Source organism: Miniopterus schreibersii (assembly GCF_964146895.1).
Source record: "Miniopterus schreibersii genome assembly, chromosome: 6".
NCBI classification, from domain to species: Eukaryota; Metazoa; Chordata; class Mammalia; order Chiroptera; family Miniopteridae; genus Miniopterus; species Miniopterus schreibersii.
Genome location: NC_138107.1, coordinates 47,142,626 through 47,161,061, shown reverse-complemented (window position 1 = coordinate 47,161,061; position 18,436 = coordinate 47,142,626). Strand labels below are relative to the sequence as shown.

The following is an 18,436-nucleotide window of genomic DNA, read 5'->3' as shown; positions in this document are numbered from 1 at the left end:
TATTATAAAATATTTCTTAAGGATAGATCCTGAGAAGTAAATTTTCTACAAGTTTGTAATATATATAGTTAATTAGGTTTTTTTGAAATATTACATCAAAGAGGAAGATGTACAAATCATAAGGGCAAAGTACAGTGAAGTTTGAAAAAATGAATATGTTGTATATAACTACTACACAGATTGAGAGAATATTACCAGCATGTCAGGAGGCCCTCAACACCCCAGAAGCCCCTGTTCCCCAAAGATAACCAATAATTACTAATATCATGGAATAATTTTGCCTGCTTTTTGAATTTTATATAAATAGAATATTATATACATTTTTGTGCCTATCTTTTGTGCAATATTGTATTTGTAAGATTTATCTATGTGGTGTGTTGCAGTAGTTCATTCATTTTCATGGCTGTATAGTATTTCATTATGGAAATATATCACATTTTTTTATCAATTTTACTGCTGATGGACATTTTTGCTTTTCTAGTATTTGGCTATTTTTAATAGTGCTGCTAGGGATATACTTGTACTTGACTTTTGGTGCACAAATGTGACCAGTTTTGTTCATTGTATATATGGGAGTGGGTTTACTGGGTTATAGAGCAGGCATAACTACAAATTCACCATAAATGGCAAACTGTTTTCCACTGACTATTACCAATTTCTCCTCCCAGCAGAAATGTATGCAAGTTTTATTTGCACCACACCGTGACCAACACTTACTGTTTGCTGTCTTTTTAATTTTAGCCCTCTGTTGGATTTGTGTCTTCCTGTGGTTTTTATTTGCATTTCCCTGATAAGTAATGAGGGAGAGCACCTTTATTGTGTGTGTGTGCGCGCACCGCTATTTGGATATCTTTTGTGAAGTTTCAGTTCAGTTTCTTTGCTCATCTTTCAGCGGCTTTGTTTGTGTTTTTCTTATAAATTTGTTGGCATTAAAATATCTATATCTATATTAAGGGTATGAGTTTGTTGTCAGTTATCTAATTGCAAGTGAGCCTATCATTTGGCTTGCCTTTTCATTCTCATAATGATGCCTTTTGGTCAACTTATTAATCTTTTCTTTACATAGCTAATACTTTTAATGTTTTATTTGTGTCTTAAAAATAAACTTGATTTGGAAACTTAATTAAGATTAGGAAACTCAAACTTGAGCTAATTAGAGGCTGGTGTTTGGTTGTTCAGCTTTCTGTTCATGCCTAGTCCAAGAGTGAAGTCCTTCCGAAATCACTTCTCCCACCCGCCTATGAATCCTGGACTCTAGCTTCTACTCAGCATCTCAGCCTCCCAGCTGCCTTTCTTACTCAACTTTAAGCTTCTCAGCTACTTTAAAGCCTTTCAGCTGCCACTTTTCAGGCTTTCAGCTTCACAGCTGCCTTGAGAAAAACTTCTGAGCTGGCATTTTAGAATTGGCTCATGCCTCCAGGGGAAAAGTATCACCAAATGCAGAGCTACCTCACTTTTCCACACTTCCTTCTCTCTCAGATTGTGGCCTCTCAGGTTCCCACTGCTCTGGTAGCTCTTAGATGCCTTCAAAGAGGTTTTAAAAAAATATCCAGCTGTTTTGGTGGTTCTTGGTGGGGGGGCATTGGTCTGCCACAAGCTTGTCTTTTTTTTTTTTTTTATTGCGCCAGGGAAGGAATTCCCTTGGAATGTTTTTTAAGGCTGTTAATAAAGCTTATTGAATTACTGTGAGGTTGCATTTCTACTGATAATAATTCTGGCAAACTAGAATTATTTTCATCTCTTTTAAACCTTTGAAAATTTGCAAGGCAAAAAAATATCATTTTAATTTTCTTAAAAAATTTTTTTATTCTAGTGAGACTACTATTTCAAATGATGGTTGGCATCTTCTCTTTATGATTTACCGAAAATTCTTCATTATTGTTCACTGATTTTGAAGAACTGTGTAACATTGCCTTTATTTATTTTTTATGTCTGTATTGATTTCAGAGAGAGGAATGAGAGGGAGAGAGAGATAGAAACATCAGTGATGAGAGAGTCATTGATTAGCTGCCTCCTACATGCCTAGGGGATCAAGCCTGCAGCCGGGGCATGTGCCCTGATCAGAATCAAGCTGCAATCTCCTGGATCATAGGTCGATGCTCAACCGCTGAGCCATGCTGGCTGGGCACATTGCCTTTAATAATTAAGAAGTCATTCATCTGAAGATAAAGGATTATTACCTTAATGAACCTAAAAGCAATGGCTTTCCTATTAATGTTTATAATGTTTGAAAACTTCTGAATCAAGGGTTATAGCTCCTTTTCTTTTGTATTCTTTCTTGTTATCTTGTGTATGTTATAGTCCATGTAAACATGAAGCAGATTGCATTAAAAAATAATGCAGAGGTGGGAGCAATAAGCTCATGAAGGTGGTTTCCCGTGTCATGCTTGTTCAGTGCTTAATCACTATGAAACATTTCTTTAGTTACTGATTTATGCCATTTCAGTTAGGAGCATGGTCTCAAGTCGGTGAGGCATCCCGTTTTTTAGTCATTGTCTTCTTTCTCGCATTTATCCAAATCAGTAACATAGGACCAAGTGTTTCTTGGTGATGTACCACATTTATGGGGGATAAGTATCTGTTAGCTAAATCTCCACAAATGTAAAAGGGGAATTGAATGAATATCTTACCTTCCTCACATGAAGTTAAATTAATGTCACTCCTAGCAGTATCATATAAATGCTGAATAGCAGCCTTATTACTCACACTTTGAAGGGTTTTAAGTGTGAGACAGTTTTAGACTGACCAGAGTTCTAAAGCAGGAACATGAAAATTTTTAAAATCAAAAGCATTCTCCATTAACATAGTTTATCCGACTCTAACCAACTGTTTGGATTTCCAGAAATTATCCAGACAGTTGAATTTTTAGTAAACATTATGAAAATAGTGTCTGAGGATGAGGGATAGTGTAATTTTCCTCATCATGTTAGGCATACTTTGGCTCTTTTAATTGTGGAAGTATAATTTTACTCCAAGAAATGTGCTTGTTTCAGTCACTGTGCTACTTTTTTGGGTCATTTCATCAACTCTGCATAAAAAATAATGTCTGCTCTCATGCCGCCTCTAGCCCTCAGGGAATGGTGTTCTGAAGAAAAAACTGAAACCTTTGGGGAAGGCTGGTCTAAAAATAAAATCCTCAAGTTACTGGACCAGGGATGTGGGCCATAGCTAGGGACAGCATTTTTCACATTGTAGACTGCTGTGTTAAATGCAGTGAACGTCCCTTTCTCTTTCCTTGGGCAGCACCTTTTAGAAAGAACCAGGAACTTTGGAGCCAGGCCGTTCTGGGTTCCACTTCCAGCTCCCCCATCAGCTGTGATTGGAGACATGTCGCAATTTGAGCCTCAGCTTACTTGTCTTCAAAATGGGGGAAATAATTTTTGTCTTTGGGGTGGTTTTCCAGGATTAGCAATAATGTAGGTGAAGGCCTGATACATGGGGTGTGTTTAAGAAATGGTAACTATAATTGCACATCTTAATTTTTTTCTCTCATTATGGAAGAAGACTTCTTTTCCCTAACATGATGATTCACAGACTAGAGCCAGGTTATCTAGGTGCAAATCCTAGCTTTGCTATCTATGAACTGTGTGACCTTGGGCACGTAACCTAGTTTCTTTGTAGCTCAGCTTCCCCATCTATAAATGAGGATGGTTATGATGCCCACCTTCTAAAGTTATTATGAATATCAGTATTAGTAAAGTACCAGAATAGTGTCTAGCTAATTAGTAAGCACTAGGTTAGTATTTGACGTATATAAGTAAACACTGAAAGGCAGTGTTAATTGGTTATTGTTTTAATAGAGGTAATAGGGTTAGAGATGGGACTAGAGGCAGCATTGCTGCATGGTGAATGAATGACGGCTCTCGGGTAGGAAAAACAGGCACGAAGAAGTTTAGTGAGATAAAAATTGGCAACTCTGAAGCTTTCACAAATTCAAATGGCTGCCTTTGATCGATAGAAATACCAGAGTGGTGGAGATAATTTTCTTTTAGTTCACACTTATGAGAACTTATAGAGAAAGAAATATACTCACATGAATGGTTTCTGCTGTGTTCTCCAATGTCAGGAAAGAGACTGAAAGGGAAAGGAACATGACTGGGGCAGAAAATATTTCCATGTAGCTCTCAATTGGCATGGCACTCAACAATACCATACATTTTCTCCTTTGGTTGAAATACACACACACACACACACACACACACATATACAGTATGTTTCAGATATGAAATTGTAGGTTGAATAAGCCTATGGATTATTTTCTGAATACAACTGAATGCTATTGTGCATTTTTTAAATATTTGCTTTGAATTAGCATAAATAATACCAGAGTTGTCTTTTTTGTTGAATTTTTATAGTAATTTTTATTATTCCCTACGTTTCAGGTAGTGCCAACCTTCACATAAGGCTTTGTTTTCATACAAATTGAATATCTGGTAGACTCACGCAGATTTTCTTACGTTGTCATCCTTAATGGCCCACTCTTATGTTAAAAAACCATAGCTACTGCTCAGAGGTAAATCAAAAACTAGAAGGCATCTTAAAGGTAAAACAAACTTGTAGGGGAGACTCGAGAATGTGTACATACATGCCTAAACAAAGAGGGCTGATATGCTTTTTATGGAAGAGCGGTTTTCTCTTCATCTCAAATATTACAGAAATTTTTAAAAAGAGAAAGAACAAAAACAGATGGGTTCAGTAATTTCTTAGCATGAACATTGAGAATCCTTTTATGACCGAGGATTTTTGAAAAGTTCACCTCGCCTTGTTTTCTGCAGACTTCCATTGGCCATAACAGCTATTTCAAGTTAAGAGAAATTCACAGTGGTATCTAAGTGCAATGAATGGAGGAGGTAGAATGAACAGTTAAGCCCTGGCCCACACTTACACTGTTTTCCTCTACCTCCAACCCTACCCTATAGAAGAGAGCAAACTAGTCTTTTATCCCGGAGTTGAAAACTAGAAACTTCTCAAGAAATCAAGGGAACTGCCTGGGAGATAATTGGAGCTGATAAGGGGAGTGCATATGCCCCGAGTGAAGCCCTTGTCTTCTTGATATTTGAAGGCCCGCCCCTGCTCAACCTAAAATCAAGCCTGTCTTTTGAGAAGTCCACACACAGAACTCCCTGCCAGCTGCCTTATTATAGACAAGGCTACCAGAAAAGCAGGAGAACCAGTAGCAGCCCTAGAGGAGAAAGCCACCCTGTCCTTTATTCAGAAATATCTACAAGATACATGACGAGACACAAACAGTATCACAAAAGAGTGACAAGACAAACAGAACAGATGTCTTTGTAAGAGACAAATAATTAAGGAACAGAAGAGAATATAAAAGAAAACTTTAGGGGAGTTTTAGGAAGATGAAATCTGGAAAATAACAGGATGTAGAAAATTGGAACTTGAATAAGTTTAGAATAAGGAAGAACTTGCAAAAATTAGACATTTGTTTGTCAAAATTAAAATAATTCGATGGAAAACATGAAAGATGACTATAAGGGAATTTCCTAGAGCACAGTGCAAAAGGGAGGCAGAAAACTTGAAAGAAGGGCCAACAGACAGGCTCAGTCAAGTTGGTCTGATACGTATTTAAATACTTGGAATTCCAGAAGCTATAACAGAGTAAATGAATAGTTGAAAATATCAAATAAATAATAGAAGCTCCTCTTATGCTCTGGGAAATAATCCAAATCTTCATATTGACGAGTCTGAGACCCCAGCAGAATGGATGAAGGCAGCTTTAAGTTCAATCAATTCTTGTGAAATTTAAGAACATTCAGTGGAAAGTTCCTAAAAGCTTCTAGAGAGAAAGTGAGATTGTCAAGTTCCCATTAGTCCTTGAGCACTTCTTTGCTTTCTGGTACAATGAGGTACTTCAGCCACATCTCCTACTTTTCCTGTCCCAGGCTGGAGCCAGCCATTTTTCTAAGGAGGCTTCTTTTCTTTTAATGGTGTTTACAAACCAAAACCTGGATGCTCACTGTTTCTGGAGTATGGATTCTAGACACTTTCGGTGCACAGAGCCGGATGGGGAGGGGATATAAATGTATACAAGCTTTAACCTATGATGCATACAGAATAGTTTTGCCAAGTATCAGTATCACTACTAACAAAAAATATGCTAAGTAAAGTTCAGAGTTTCTTTGCAAGTTTTTTGCATTTTTTTGTTTTTTTGTCCTTAGAATGTGGGTCATTCTGTGGGTGTACAATCAGAGTACTATGTTCAGAAGATAAAATCTTTCTTCAGTGTGGTTATGAATTTGATACACAGATTTAGGTTCATTAATTTTTGTATGTATTAAATCCTGAGGGTTTTGCCCTGGCACGTGTGGCTCACTTGGCTGGAGTTTTGTCCTGTGCACCAAAATGGGGGGGAGTGTTCAGTTCCCAGTCAGGGCACATACCCAGGTTTCGGGTTCGATCTGGCGAGGACATGTGTGAGAGGCAACCCATCAATGTTTCTCACATCTTTGTTCCTCGCTCTCCCACTCTCTCTCCTTTTTTCTAAAATCAGTTAAAATTTTTTGAGGATTTACATGTTTATCCCTTTAATATTAAGTTTTGAATACTTAAAATATTTAAATGGTTCAAAATTATGTAAACATATGCTCAGAAGCCTTCCTAGCATCTCTTGTCTTTTCCATCTTAGTACTTCCCCACTCCCCATATTTGACCCTATTCTTTTTGCAAAAATAAGCAAATACATACATACATTCATGTTTGTCCTTTGTTTTACAAAGACAGCTCATTGTATATGTTCTTTTGCACTTTGCTTTATGAGTTCATTGTCAGTTTATTGAAATCTTTACTCTTTTTCACAGCTCCATAGTATTCTGCTGTGTGGCTGTATAAAATTTACTCACCCAATCTCCTAGATGAGCAGTTAGGTTGCTTTCAGTATTTCGCTATTACAGTCGGTACTGCAATGAGTAATCTCATGGATATGTTGATTTGTATTTGTGGAGTATTTCTTTAGGGTAAATTCTTGGAACCGTGATTACTGGGTCAAAGGGTAAATGCATATAAGTTTTTGTTAGATATTGCCAAATTTCCCTTCAAATAAGTTGTATCATTTTGCACTCCCACCAGTAATAGATGGAGTTGGCTAACAAAGATAGCAATATCAAGTATGTTAAATTTTTTGCCAGTCTTAGAGGTGAGTAATAGTATCTCTGAGAGTGTATTTCCCTTTCTTTTATTGAGAGTATAAAGAATTCTCAAAACAGTAAAAAACAAAACAATTCAATTAGAAATATAGGCAAAAGATATGAAGAGACATTTCACTGAAGATCATATACAGATGGTAAATAAGACTCCATATCATTAGCCATTAGGGAAATGCAAACTAACAATAATGAGATATTACAACAAATTTGCTAGAATGGTTAAAATAAAAAACAGTCACAACACTAAGTGCTTGTGAGGATGTGGAGCAGCTGAATCACTTACACATTGCTGGTAGGAACATATAATGGTACAGCCATTCTGGAAAACTGGCAGTTTCTTATAAAAGTAAACACACACTACCATATGACCCAGTAATTGTGCTCTTGGGCATTCATGCTAGAGAAATGAAAACTTACATTTATACAAAAACAGGTATATAAATTTTCATAGTAGCTTACTTAATATATACAAAAACTGGAACCAACACGCATATCCCTCAGTGGGTGAATGGTTTAACTGTTGTGGATTGATGGACTATTACTCAGCAAGAAATAGGAGCAAACTATTGATATATGAAACAACTTGGATGACTCTCCAGAGAATTATGCTGAGTGAAAAAAGTCCCAAAGATGACATACTGTATGATTCCATTCATATAACATTCTTGAAATAACAAAGTTATAGGCATGGAGAATAGATTAATGGTGCCCAGGGGTCAGGGACAACTGTGGGGCTATGGGAGGGCTAGGGGCGTGACTAGAATAGGGCAACAGGAGAGATTCTTGTGGTGATGGAATTGTTCCATATGTTGACTGTACTGTTTTCAATGTCTCGTTAGTGATGTGTGCTATCATTTTGCAAGAGACTTGGGAAACTGGGGAAACAGATCTCTTTATTATTTCTTAAATTGTAGGTTCACTTCTTGTGAACCTACAATTATCTCAAAATAAAAATTTTAATTAAAAAGTACATGTTACTTGGTTTGGTGTCTGGTTGAGATTCTGATATAAATATAGATATTATTCTAAATACTAGAGAAGGTATATTTAAATTGGAGCAAAATATTCCATTATTGATTTTAAAAATGAACTTAATATGTCTACCCATAAATTTTTGATAATCTGTGAAGACTCAATTCATGAATTAGAGGTGATTTGTATTACCTCAGGGTTTAACTTACCTAGGAACCAGTGAGGCTAGGAAAAAAAAAAATCAATGAGAAACTATTTTTTCTCTGACTGGGCTTCCCCTAAGTTTCTCCAATTTCTGAATATTTGATTTATATACTTAAACACTTCTGAAATATTGGATAAAACATAGTACAGAATTTAATTTTCATGGAATTTGGGAAACATGTTAAAGCATCTAGCATTTTGGGATCCACAAATCTGGACCAGTGCAGAGTTTAGCTGATTTCAACTCCCTTGAAACCTCAGCAGCCCTGGGAGAAAGCCCTGCTCCTGGAGCACAGGTCTAGACAGTCTGCACATCCTCACAGCTCCATCCCTACTGCTAGACTCTGAGTGAGTAATGAGCATGCTTCCTGATTTACTGGGAAGGTGAAGGGCAGGCATAGTCTCTCCACTCTCCTGGCTTAAAACAGCATCAAATGTGTAAGTAAAGCTACAGAGGTTTGGCAACTGAAAATAACTTACCCAGAGACACCTAACTCAGTCAGTGCTTTTCTTTAATGTGCCTTGGGATATCCTCAGGGTCTTTTGAAAGTGCAGATTCTGATTGAGCAGCTCTGGAGCCTGAGATTCTGCATTTCTAACAAGCTCCCAGGTGATGCAGATACTGCGAGTCCACAGACCACACAGTGAATAGCAAGTTCCTAGATAACATTGCAGATCTGCGACTTTTTCACCTGGCATTCCAAAGACAAAGAACAAGACAGCATCTGGCTTCATATTGAAGGCTTATCCTTTCCTTCAAATCAGAGTATGAGTGAAATGGTAGGAGATGGAAGGCACAGGAAGAGAAGGCGGTAAGTGGAGCAGCCAGCCAGCGCCACGGAGCCGTCCTTCCAGGGATCAGCAGCTGGCACTGCAGGAAGTCGAAGCACTGGTGAGGGTGGAGGCTGGGGACACTTCATGCCAGAGGAGCAGTCAAAGCCCCTGTTGAAATAGCTCTGCTGGGGTGGTGGAGGCTGGGGCTAAAGAGCCACCGCTCTGCTCTGCTTTAGCTAAAAGCACAGGCATTGGGAGCCTCCTGGAAATGCGTTTCCCAGTATGGGCTTCACATCCGGTCCAGTAACCTCCAGGGACAACCATTTGTCCCATTAAGAAAAGCACCCCATTCAGAATCTGTCTTTCTGCATTTTTTTGGGAGCTCTCAAGATGTACAGTAGTAGCAGACCAGTTAGGAAGCAGAGTCCTTCAGCCCTGCGTCCTGCACGGCTGATCTGCATCTTTAACGACATTCCAGCATAACTAGAGGGGCTTGGGAAGTGAATAGTGCTTGTCCAAACATGTCTGTCACAAAGGTGGTGAAGTTCATTCACTCACCTCAGGGTTACCTGGGTCACTCAGCTATAATGAATAATCCTTATAGAACGGGGTTTTACTATATTAGAGTTTAAATGAGGCATGGCTTTATGCTTCCTTTCAAATACATTGAAAATATTTTTTTAGGATTCAAGTTAATTACTTCTATTATAAAAGTAATAAAAGTACATTAAAATGTAGAAAGAAAAGAAAAAGCACATATTTCTACCACCATTAACATTACCTTCAGCATTGGGGTGATTATTTTCTTTGAGCCTCTGTGTGTATGTGTGTTTATGTGTAAAACAGTTATACTTTATATGTACTATTCTATCCCATTTTTAAAGACTTTACATTACAGGCGTTTCTCCATGTTTTTACAGTCTTCATAAATAACACTTAAAATGTCCGAGTCATGTCTTACTGAGTTAAGTAGGCCCCTAAATATTGGTCGTTTAGATTGAAAAATCCTTAAAGAGCAGTCAGTATTTGGAATATATGTAGGGAAATGGGAAGTAGAAGTAGATGATTAGGAAAAGGAAATGTTCTTTCTTTTGGTACCTTTTCTTTCCTCTAAGTTTAAAATTATCTATAAATCTTAAAGTTCTGTTATTTTATTGAAGGGATTCACAGAGATGGGTATTTTACTTTGTGGGTAGTTATAGTCACAGAATGTATTTAATCCAGAGGAATCCCAGATTACTTTTTAAAATCAGTCTTTCCTTACTACCTGCCTGGGCTTAAAGACCTAATAAAAACTTAACAGGTGCCTTGCTCCTGGGGAGGTAATGTCGTCGTAGCATAGTGCAATGCTGACCCGGAGGTGTGTGTAGAGTACACTTGGAGCACAGAGAGAAGGTGCTTCGTTCAATGTGCAGCCCTGAGAAGGATTCCTGGAGAGAATGATATCTTAAAGCAAGTAAGAGTGCATAAGAGGGACCTGACAGAAGTGTGGAAGGCCCTGTAGGTGGAGGGACCTGCAGGTGTCATGGACCCATTCCCAAACAGTCACTGCACAGAGATGGAGTGCTTGGCAGTGACATGATTACCTCCATGGATGGCCCAGTAACCCCACCCTTAACAGATGATAGGAGAAGGGGCAAGAGTCAGAAAAAAACAAAAAACAGCAATAAGTGGATATATTATAATCTAGGAGGGCAGAATTTCCTTTAGAAATTGTGATACACATATTTTTGGTGACCATCTGTCCATATTTCCTTGGCACCCAAATTCCTATCAGTTATGAGCATGTTGAATCCCTCAGATTAGAGGAGAAAAAAAGATTGGTCACCATTGTTGTAGTTGATGGGAATCCATCAAGTGTTTAAATGGTTAAGATTGTGATTTTAAAAAACAACAACATCTGACTACAGTTTGATGGGTGGATTTAAAGGGGGAAGGCAAGACTGAGGAAGAGAGACCATTTAGGAGGCTCCCACCTGGACTAGAGACATGATCATAGGGATAAGGAGGAGGGAAACAGTTAAGGAAGTACTTAGGAGGTAAAATTGGCAGGCGAGAGTGACAGGTGTGGTGTGCTGGTAGGTGGACAAATAGATGGTGAGGTCATTAACTGCAATTAGGGCACAGAAGAAAAGTAGTAGTAGTAGTAGTAATAATTCCTTTTTAGATTAGTATCTCTTTTTCAGTGCTTTGGTGTTTCTTAGCAGGGGTTTCCTAGAAACCATAGCCTGAGGCAAAGCTAACATAGTGGGAAACTAAATATGGAAGTATAATCTCTGGGTCACTAGAATGCTGGGAAAAAGGAGGTGAGGCAGAGAGGAAGGAAAAGTGAACGCAAGGTAGTATGTTACTGATCTGGCCACAACTTCATCAAGTGAGTTGTCTTCCAGACAGACTTTAAAGAACTCTCCGTAGGCCTGGTGGTCAGTCAGGGCTGTAAGGAAGAGACATCCTTTCTGTCTTCTCCCCAGCGAAACTCACACCGTGGAGTGTTGTTAGACCTTCACTCCTTGGCTGGGATGGGGAGCCTCTCTGGGCAGCCAGTAGGAAGCCTATCTCATGCCCAGCAGTGTAATATGGGTTGAGAAGGGGTTGGAGGAGCCAGAACCTTGGTGGGTTGTGTGGGGTCGGATTTGGGCTGTTAGCTGACGTCCAGGGGCTTGAAGGAGGCCCAGGTGGCAGGTGGAACTAGGGAGGCATGTCAACAGGGTCCAAAGCACTTTCCCAACTTCTCTCAACCTTGTTCTCATTTCCTAGTTTCCCTTTTATAGTCTGTAAGAGTTTTATAATGCTCTGATTTTTATTATACTGTTTTATTTTTATTACTGCTCAGGTTTTAATCTTAGATTCATATTTCCCTAGTTTCTATGAACCTGATGCCTGCATTCACATAATTTCTAGACTATAGGTTTAATATAATTGTGTTCCTCTATTTATTTCTTGAGTCTGTTTGGGCTGCTGTAACAAAGTACCATGGACTGGGTGCTGGCTTATGTACAGCAGAAATTTATTTCTCACAGTTCTGGAGGCTAGAATCAGAGGCCAGGGTGCCCACTTCCAGGTTGCAGACTTCTCGCTGTTTTCTCTCACGGCAGAAGGGGCAAGGGAGCTTCCTCGCGCCTCTTTTAACAGGGCACTGATTCTATTCATGAGTGCTCCACTCTCATGACATAATCATTTTCCAAAGGTCCCACCTCCTAATGCCATCACGTCAGGCCATTAGGTTTTCCACATAGGAATTTTGAGGGGACACAAATATTCAGACTAGAGCAACTCTGTGGCTCTTTATGTAGAGGACAGAAACCTGCCCTGATCTTCATATCCGGCCAGGTAATTGTTTCACCTGTTCCCTCTGTGTTACTATGCTGATCTCTGTGGCTTGCTTCCCAAATGGACAAGATGCACTAAATGTTTCAGTAAAGACTCTAAAGGTAATACTGTAGAATGAACTCCTATTTTAAGGGTTTCATATGTAGGGAATAAAAGGAGGCATTAGGTTATGAATATGGTAACATAATTTTTTTGAGTGATTTAGTAGCTTTTGAGTGGATACTATATGCCAGGCTGTTAAATGAGTTTCAGGATACAGTGCTGAGCAAAACAATATCACATCTGTGCCTTCCTGGAGTTTGCTTTCCAGTCAAGATGGGGGCATGAGCACAGGCCTGAGTCAAGGGAGGCCATGGATACTGTAAAATGATTGTGGATCGAGTATTATCACGGAGAAGTACATGTTAAAATGAGACAATAGAGTAGGGGTGGGGACTGGCTTGGTCAGGGGAGGTTCCCATAGTAATGGAAGAGTGAGAATTCACAAAGTGAATGGGGTGTAGGGATGGACGAATAGTAGCAGGAGGTGGCTTATTCACTTAACAAATGTTTACTACACATCAACTATGTGACAGGCACAGTCGTAGGCCTTGGGAATCCAGCTGTGAATATCCCAGGGGAAAACTGCTGCCTTATGAGAGTTGTTGATAGTTAGAACAGGATGATGTAGGTGAGCTGGAGAGAAGTGGCCTGACAGGAACAGTATTTAAGAGTTAAAATGTACAGTTCTTGGGGGATGGAATGAATGATAGCCCAGGGTGGAAGATGTGAAAGTGACTGTTAGGTTTTTGGCTTGTATAACCGGGTGGGTGGCGATCCAGTCCCTGAGCATGGGAACACTGGTGTCGGGTAGCTTAGAGGGGGGCCATGCAGGGTTTGAGGTGCTTTGGTGATATCCCAGTGGAGGTGTTCTATGAGCAGTTGGGTACACAAGGCTGGAACTCAGAAGTCAGTTTTGGGCCATTAAAACACATTTGTCAGGTATCTGCATGCAGGTAATTGAAGGAGTAGGCAGGAGGAGATTGCGTATGGCATGAGAAGAGAAGAACAAAGCTTTTAAACCTTTTAAAAATCAGACTGAATAATAATTGCTTTTAATTAGCACGGGGATTTCAGTCTCAGTGCCCATGTACTTCCTTAGGTGTAAAAAACAAAACAAAACTTTTCACTCTTACCCTATGCAAATAGTTTATAGGTGATAAGAGGAGATATTCAAGTTTTAACATAACAATTATAAGTCTAGGCAGGCTTAATTTGTTTTAAGATTCCAGGTTCATTATGTAATAAGACTTGGTATTTCACTCCAAATATTGAACTTACAGTCAAATAACATTATGAGAAACATCCATGGCAGGCAAGTATATCTGTGAACTATTCAAAAAGGCTGATGAAATTAAATTGGCCTGTGTTTTCCCTAATAATAGTTTCAAGGCAGGTAAAGATTTTCAGCAGAAGAACGACCTAATGAATGTGAGCCCGAGAATAAAAATAGAAATAGCAGACAAAAGGAATTTTAATAAAACCTGTCACTTTTTCCCGCCCGCATCCCCCGCCCCGAGCGCCGCTCGGGCTGCACCGTGCTGGCTCCGGGCTCCAGGCTCCTGCTAAGGCAATGCCACCGCGGTCGTCTTCTGCCCGCCTCCATCGGGACCGTCTCCCGGCCTTCATCAGCCTTGAGGAGCTGTTCTCCTGTGTCTACGAAATCTGGGAGATCACAGGCGGGCTGTGCCTGGAGGCAGAGGGGGAGATGGCCAGCAGGACAGAGGGCGACATTGATGACTAGCTTATTGGTGGAAATGCCTCTGCTGAAGGCCCAGGGGGCGAAGGTACCGAAAGCACAGTTGTCCCTGGTGTTGATGTTGGCATGAACCATCGTTTGCAGGAAACCAGCTTCACAAAGGAAGCCTACCAGAAGTACATCAAAGGCGATGTGAAATCAATCAAAGGGAAACTTGAAGAACGGAGACCAGAAAGAGTAAAGCCTTTTATGACAGGGGCTGCAGAACAAATCAAGCACATCCTTGTTAATTTCAAAAACCTGCCAGTTCTTTATTGGTGACAACCTGAATCCAGATGGCATGGTTGCTCTGCTGGACTACCTTGAGGATGGTGTGACCCCATATATGACTTCCTTTAAGGATGGTTTAGAAATGGAAAAATGTTTATGAATTTGGCAATTTGGATCTATCACCTGCCGTCATAACTGGCTGCTGCTTTTCATCCACACACCAGGACTAGGACAAATGGGACTGATGGTATCTTGAGCTCTTTATTTATTTTGACCTTGACTTATTTGGAGTGGAGGCATTGTTTTAAGAAAAAACGTGACATGTAGGTTGTCTGAAAATAAAATGCATTTAAACTCATTTGAGAGAATGCCTCTTAGTTTAATACATTTTAAAATCCATCCTGTGTAGTGTTCCTGGAGAAGCTAAGTACCTGGTTGTAGACCACTACTATAAAGCATATAGACTGTCTTCAGATAACATCTGCAGTGGGAAATACTTCTGAGACTGGAATATAAAAAACAAGGGTCAAAAGTCTTAATTCTGAGTTGAAGTAAAGGGAAAGACCATCCTCACAGCTGAGCCAACATCTGAAGTGGGTTCCTTAGACATTTCATCACCTATGAACAGAAGTAGTTAACTGGAAGAGATTGCCAAAAGAATTAAAAGAGACTAATACAGCTGGAAGCAAAGGGTTGTCTGAGCTTATTTATCATATCAAGTTAGGACCAAGTTCTATAGAAATCTAGGTCTCCTGGAATTGTGATACGCTTTTGTCAGACTTCATGAAATAGGGTTGGCAAGGTAGCTTATCCTGCCACCTATTTTGTATGACTTTAAGGTGGTTACATTTTTAAATGGGAAAAATCATTAGCTTACGGGATTTGACAAAAGAAACCTGTCACCCATGGGCTCATCATTTTTTTTTTTTAATTAAAAATTTTTTTTTTGCTTTTTTGTATTCTAGAAAGATTCCAGGAAGTTAATCTTCTATTAGCCACTTAAAAATATATTTTCCTAGTTTTTGATTATAATAATATACTTTTCTATTAAATGCTTACCTTTCTTGCCACTTGAGTTTCCGTTTTAATTGTCATCAGAAGAACTTAGAATATTCTCCTTGAAATTGAAACAGCTCTTGCTGACCTTTAGTTTAATTTCCCTTTAGTATTCGTGGGGAAAAGTAACATGAATGCAAATAAATCCTCATGCTTAATAATCTAATTTTTAAAAATGTCCATGGAAGAACTAAATGTTCCTTCATAAGAAAAATTTTTGTGTGTGTGTAAACATTCTGGTTGGAATTAGAAAAATATCAGAAATGGAACAGTGGTATAAATAGAACACTGCTTATGGTTCATACTTAAAATGTACACACAGCATTTTTTCCTTTAGTTTTATTGCGTATAGGATTTAAGTTAGATATATCTTGAAAATAAGTGAAATTTTAGTGTAATGATAATATTCTTTTTATCAAAATAACTTTACATAAGCCCTCCCCTACCCCATCCACTGCACTTAATTGTTACATATTCTCTTTTGCTTCGTTCAAAGCTTTCTACTACTCTACCTACAGATAAACCAAAAAATAATAGAATTCAGCTCCCCAAAAGTAGACATAGCTATTGTGATATACATTTATTTGTAGACTCTTGTTTTTAACTTTTAAAGTAGGTTGCCCCTGAAAGTGATTGTTTTTTGTTTTGTTTTTAGTGAAATAAAATTGGAATTTGGGTTACTTCTGAGGTGAAATGCCTGGCTATTTATTTCTGCTTCCACCCACCTCATAAGAGAACAGGAGTATAGTCACCTTCATCCTGGTGTGTTCTTTGTCTACCATTCCCCTTGTCTAATTAGAACCTCTAGACATGTATTAAGGGCCTGTTACGGGCAAAGGCTATGAATGTGTGTGTGATACCTGTCTTATTTGGTACTTCTCAATCCAAAGCTTCTCTGGGTATCTATAGGGAGTGCCAGCTTCTTCTAAGCACATTTCCCTGGAAGTACTGAGGATAAGGAGTTCTCTGTTCTGGTCTATTCAGTCAGCTACCACACCACCATCTGCTTTTAGCTTTAAAAAAATTTCTATTGATGTGTCTTTCGGCCATACCTCTTGTCCTTTTGGTTTGTACATTTTGTTTTGAAAAAGTGCCTCTATTGTCATTTCAATGTGATTTTGAGATTCAGGGACTATGGTTTCTGCCCTGTTTAACCAGAAATCCAGGAACCAGTTGTTCATCACTGTCTCTCTAGTGCTTGGCACGTACTAGGTTCTTAAATAACTATTTGATGAATGAGTAATTGAATTAATTGAGTTAGGAGTTTATAGTAATGGGATTATATATATATATATATAATTTACACACACACACACACACACACACATATATATATATATATACACACACACACACACACACACATACACACACCTGAAAAGCATCTTTTAAATGTGGTTTTGTCTTGGCTTCATTCCAGTTTTTGTTTTTGTTTCTCAACCTGGTCAAGGAAACTAAGTGTTTAAAAGTGTGTCTGTCAGCAAAATGAAAAGGCAATGTACTGAATGGGAGAAAATGTTTATCATATATCTGATGGGTTAATATCCAAAATATATAAAGAACTCACACAACTCAATACCAACCCCCCCAAACAATCCAATTAAAAATGTGCAGAGGATCTGAAAAGACATTTTTCCAGAGAAGAATACAGATGGCCAACAGGTACATGAAAAGATGCTAATCTTTCACTAATCATCAGGGAAATGCAAATCAAAACCACAATGAGATATCATCTCACACTTGTTCGAATGACTGTTATCAAAAAGGCAAGAAGAAAGTGTCAGCGAGGATGTGGAAAAAAGGAAACCCTTATGCAGTGTTCATGGGAATGTAAATTGGTGCAGCCACTATGGAAAACAGCATGGAGGTTCTTCCAAAAATTAAAAAGAGAACTACAATATGACCCACCAATTCCACTTCTGGATATTTATCCAAAGAAAATGGCAATATAACTTGAAAAGATATCTGCCCCCATGTTCATTGCAGTATTATCCACAATAGCCAAGACATGGAAACAACCTAAGTGTTCATTGATGGATGAACGGATAAAGAAAATGTCGTGTATACATACACATGTATGTATGTATGTATGAATCAATATATTTGGAATATATATTCCATACATACAATGGAATATTATTCAGCCATATAAAAGAATGAAATCTTGCTATTTGCAACAACATGGATGGATCTTGAGGGCATTATGTTAAGTGAAATGAGTGAGACAGAGAAAGACGAGTATAGTATAATCTTACTTATATGTGGAATCTAAAAAATAAAACAAAAAAGCCAAGGTCATAGATACAGAGAATAGTTTGCGGGGGCGGGGATAGGGAGTGGTTGAAATGGATGAAGGAGTCAAAAGGTTTTACAGACTTCCAGTTAAAAAATAAGTCATGGGGATGAAATTTATAGCATGGTGATCATAGTTAATAATATTGCATTGCATATTTGAAAGTTGCTAAGATAGTAGATCTTAAAAATTCTCATCACAATAAAAATAATTTTAACTATGTATGATGACGATATTAATTAGACTTATTGTGATGATCATTTTATAGTATATATAAATATCAAATCATATTGTACCTTAAATAAAATTAATGTATGTCAATTATATTTTAATAAAAAATAAAGTGTGTACTACGTCAGGATGGATATATGTTTGTTTGCTTGATCAAGTACAATTATAGCTGTTTTTAGGCTTAAGACACATTTGCCTGTTTATAATATTTTTCTGTAGATAGACTTGTATTGAGGCTGATTATATAGCAAGCATTGTCTTTATTATTTATATGTATGTTTAGGTAGTTCTAAAGAGATTATGGTGATTATGGTGTATAGCTTTCTAACTACCACTACCCCCTAATCATTGGCCCTTTGTGGTTAATAAGATTTGAGAGTCACTGGCTTAGTGTGGCATCTTATCCAG

At 38.4% G+C, this 18,436-nt stretch overlaps 1 protein-coding gene and 1 pseudogene across 7 annotated transcripts in view; both read left to right on the top strand.

The window, feature by feature from the left end:
• GPR63 (G protein-coupled receptor 63) overlaps positions 1–18,436 on the top strand; it is a 35,712-nt gene that overhangs the window by 10,354 nt on the left and 6,922 nt on the right. The window lies entirely within an intron of this gene.
• LOC308558415 (translationally-controlled tumor protein pseudogene) lies at positions 14,188–14,756 on the top strand (annotated as a pseudogene). The gene has a single exon. The product of its transcript is annotated as a translationally-controlled tumor protein pseudogene (transcript).